The following is a 5,115-nucleotide window of genomic DNA, read 5'->3' on the forward strand; positions in this document are numbered from 1 at the left end:
TAAGATATATAAGATACACACTACTTTGTTACAGTCGTGGCCTAATGGATAGAGAGTCGGACTTGTAACCCAAAGGTCATGGGTTCGAGTCTCAGGTCCGGCAGGGATTGTCAGTTAGGGGAGTGAATATCTAGCACTCTCTCCACCCTCAATACCACAACTGAGGTGAGACCCTTGAGCAAGGCACCGTACCCCCAACTGCTCCCCGGGCGCCGCAGCAATGGCTGCCCACTGCTCCGGGTGTGTGTTCACTGCTGTGTGTGTGCACTTAGATGGGTTAAATGTAGAGCACAAATTCCGAGTATGGGTCACCATACTTGGCCACATGTCATGTCACTTCACTTTTGCCATAGTATCATACATGGCAGAAAGTTTAACATCAGACTGTAGTTATGAACATAAAATCAATGTTCTATGGCATTTCATATAGCACAGTGTTTCTAAAACAAACAGACACATTTTTGGAGAACTATGATGTCAAAATACTCTAAACATTATTTAGCACAAAGTTTTTTCGCTCGTAAATTAATTGGACAACATTTGCTTCAGTGTTGCTGGTTATTAATGGAGAATCGCTCATATTAGATTTAAGAGCCTTGTTCTATGAGGCTCATTTGTGGCTTTCTCCATGTCATTAAGCATAAATTAAACCTCAAATGAAAACATGCCGTTATTGTAGTTAAGTGTGATGGGAATGATTTCAGGAATTATGGTTAAAGGGGGTTTTGGGACATGGAAAGTGAATATTTTCATGGTCATCATTGCTTTTAAGTTTTTTATTCAGCTTATTTTTGGTAAATCTTTATTTTAATGGTCCACTTTAGACATTCCACTAACTATAAGTAACTTACATGTCAACTCACTCTCATTAGAGTATTAGTAGACTGTCTGCTTAATACCTGATAACACTTTATTTTGATGTTCTCAACCGACATTCTACTGACTACTGACAAGTAACTACTTGTCAGCTATTTCCACTAACCTAAACCCTAACCTAACAGTATGGGGAACAATTCTCACTTATTAGTTTGCATATTACTAGAATACTGGCTGTTTATTAGTACTTATAAAACACATATTAATGCTTTATTCTGCATGACCATTTTCTACGTCCCTTAATCCTACCCAATACCTAAACTTAAATGCTACAAAAACTACCTTACTAACTATTATACTACTATATGCAAAAGTCATAGTTAATAGTGAAAATGTGTTCCCAATACTCAAGTAGTTTGTAAGTTTTTTTTTGCATTTACTAGTTTTATATAAATGGTTGTTTGGTGTGATTTTTGGTAGCACTTGATTTCAATGGTCCGCTTCAAAGATTCTACTGACTATAAGTAACTTTGCAACTTGCTGTCATTAGAATATTAGGTCCCACTTTATATTAGGTGGCCTTAACTACTATGTACTTACATCAAAAATTGTGTTCATACTTGTATTGTAAAAAAAAAAAAAAAAAAAAAAAACTTGTGCCGCTACTGAGGTGATATACGGGTAAAGTTAGGGACAGGTTTGGTGGTATGGGTAGGTTTAAGAGTGGGTTAAGGTGTAAGGGGAAGGGTTAACAGTGTAATTATAGATGTATAATGTTAAAACATGTATGTACACAGTAAGCGCATTGTATCAAATGATTAATTTAAATGTTAGTAATTTAATTAATAATTAATTCCTTACATTTATATAGCGCTTTTCTGGGCACTCAAAGCGCTTTTACATATTGAAGGGGGAATCTCCTCAACCACCACCAATGTGCAGCATCCACCTGGATGATGCGACGGCAGCCATATTGCGCCAGAACGCCCACCACACACCAGCTTATTGGGAGAGGAGACAGAGTGATGAAGCCAATCAGTGTATGGGGATGATTAGGAGGCCATGATGGACAGAGGCCAATGGGCAAATTTGGCCAGGATGTCGGGGTTACACCCCTACTCTTTTCGAAGGACATCCTGGGATTTTTAATGACCACAGAGAGTCAGGACCTCGGTTTAACGTCTCATCCGAAGGACGGTGCTTTTTGACAGTATAGTGTCCCCATCACTATGCTGGGGCATTAGGACCCACACAGACCACAGGGTGAGCACTCCCTGCTGGCCTCACTAACACCTCTTCCAGCAGCAACCTAGTTTTCCCAGGAGGTCTCCCATCCAGGTACTAACCAGGCTCAGCCCTGCTTAGCTTCAGTGGGCAACCAGTCTTGGGCTACAGGGTGATATGGCTGCTGTCTACAGGGTGATATGGCTGCTGTTAGTACATAGTAGTTAAAGGCATCTAATATAAAGTGGGAATATTATAATAGGCCTTGTCCACACTAATATGTTTTCATTGGAAATCACATATTTTTCTCCATTTTGGTCTTCCTTCCACACTGAGAGTCCATTTTTGTCAATGAAGATGGAGCTTTTTGAAAACGCTTTCCCACGTGGATAAATTTGAAAACGCTGTTTTGGCATTGTAGTATGGACTGTGAAAACGGAGGCATTCCTAGACTTTATACTTTAGTCATGTCATGCATACACCAATCAGGCATAACATTATGGGCACTGACAGGTGAAGTGCATAACACTGATTATTTCTTCATCACGGCACCTGTTAGTGGGTGGGATATATTAGGCAGCAAGTGAACATTTTGTCCTCAAAGTTGATGTGTTAGAAGCAGGAAAAATGGGCAAGCATGAGGATTTGTGCGAGTTTGTGATGGCTAGACGACTGGGTCCGAGCATCTCCAAAACTGCAGCTTTTGTGGGGTGTTCCTGGTCTGCAGTGGTCAGTATCAATCAAAAGTGGTCTAAGGAAGGAACAGTGGTGAACCGGTGACAGGGTCATGGGCGGACATGGGCACTGATGCATGTGGGGAGCGAAGGCTGGCCCATGTTGTCCAATCCAACAGATGAGCTTCTGTAGCTCAAATTGCTCAAAAAGTTAATGCTGGTTCTGATAGAAAGGTGTCAGAATACACAGCGCATCACAGTTTGTTGCATATGGGGCTGCATAGTCGCAGACTAATCAGGGTGCCCATGCTGACCTCTGTCCACTGCTGAAAGCACCAACAGTGGGCACGTGAGCATCAGAACTGGACCACAGAGCAATGGAAGAAGGTGGCCTGGTCTGATGAATCATGTTTTCTTTTACATTACGTGGATGGCAGTGTGTGTCGCTTACCTGGGGAACACACGGCACCAGGATGCACTATGGGAAGAAGGCAAGTCGATGAAGGCAGTGTGATGCTTTGGGCAAATGTTCTGCTGGGAAACCTTGGGTCCTGCCATCCATGTGGATGTTACTTTGACACATACTACCTACCTAAGCATTGTTGCAGACCATGTACAGTACAGTCTTTCATGGAAACGGTATTCCCTAGTGGCTGTGGCCTCTTTCAGCAGGATAATGTGCCCTGAAACAAAGCAAAAATGGTTCAGGACAACAATGAGGAGCACAACAATGAGTTTGAGGTGTTGACTTGGCCTCCAAATTCTCAATCCAATCGAGCATCTGTGGGATGTGCTGAACAAACAAATCCGATCCATGGAGGCCCCACATCGCAACTTACAGAACTTAAAGGATCTGCTGCTAACATCTTGGTGCCAGATACCACAGCACACCTTCAGGGGTGTGGAGTGGAGTCCATGCCTCAACGGGTCAGGGCTGTTTTGGCAGCAAAAGGGGGACCAACACAATATTAGGAAAGGTGGTCATAATGATTATGCCTGATCGGTGTATTGTACCCATAATATCTATGGTTATATTATCAGTGTTGTGCCTGCTATTTATTTCATAGTGTTGCTAAAGATAAATGTTCCTTTGTATAACCTTCATATTACAGTCCAGCAAAGATGACAAAATATTTACTCGCAATTGCTTTTTTTCGAAATTGCATTTTTAGACCATAATGATTTTGAGTGCAACCTGGACGCAACAGTGAGTGGTGGGATATTTTGCTAATAAAATGCCAGAAGAACACTATTATGTCTGTTCTCTCTGTGTCATCTTGTGAGCTTTTATTACATTTTATGCATGTGCAGTGAGGTGCACATTTAAGCATTTTCAGATGTTTCAGTGTGGATGAGCAACATTTGGAAAACGACTGAATAGTGTAGATAGGGTTTCACTAGTGTTGAAACGAAAATTATGTTTTTTTTTCAAATATCTGGATTAATGTAGATGTAGCTATAGTAGACTCTCTGCCTTTATATTTGCTAACACTTTTATTTTGATGGTCCAACAGACATTCTACTGACTATAAGTAACTTTAACCTCTACCCTAACACCTTTATCCTGACACTTAACAGTCTACTAATACTCTAATGAGAGTTAGTTGACAAGAAGTTGCAAAGCTACTTAAAGTTAGTAGAATGTCTAAAGTGGACCATCAAAATAAAGGGTAACCAATTTCTAAGTAAAAATGTTGAGTGCCTCATGACAGCATGCAAAATATATATATATATATATATATATATATATATATATATATATATATATATATATATATATATATATATTAAAAAATGTTTCTGGGGAAAAACATTTAAGTGACTCTTAAAATGTTTATTTGCACTGAAAGCTGAAAGTAAATATCTGCATTTACACGTGCAGATCAGCTTCACTCTTACCTCCATTTTTCTTTTCCTCTACAGGAAGGTAGGCCATGATGTCTTGTGTTATTTTTACCATTAAAATAAACAGAATGGATAACAACCACAAACCTCAAACCACTGTAATCTCTCACAAAACCCCTCCTGTCATCACCAATTTCTGGCAGAGACTGTTTCAGGGTACCAGCCTGTGTTTTAAAGTCATGTGATGAATGTTAGATGTTAGGAAAGTCCTGTGAGAGAAGAAAAAGTGCATTCTGAGCACCGCGGGTTGGAGGTCTTCAGTAAACCATTTTGACCCTCGGTGGCTGCACTGCGCGGTGTGTTTATATAGGTTTCGCCAAAGGCAGTTCGGAGCTAATTTATGTAGCATTCGAATACGAAGCGTACTCAGCGCTACAGGACTTAGAGGACTAGTCGTTGTGTATCACTTTGATGAGTGTGTGTTTATACATGCTGCACATGTGCTGGTGGGGATTTTTGTACGGGTACAAAAGAGAGCAGCAGCTTCATATCTTTC

This window comes from Megalobrama amblycephala, linkage group LG7 (assembly GCF_018812025.1).
Source record: "Megalobrama amblycephala isolate DHTTF-2021 linkage group LG7, ASM1881202v1, whole genome shotgun sequence".
Lineage (NCBI taxonomy): Eukaryota > Metazoa > Chordata > Actinopteri > Cypriniformes > Xenocyprididae > Megalobrama > Megalobrama amblycephala.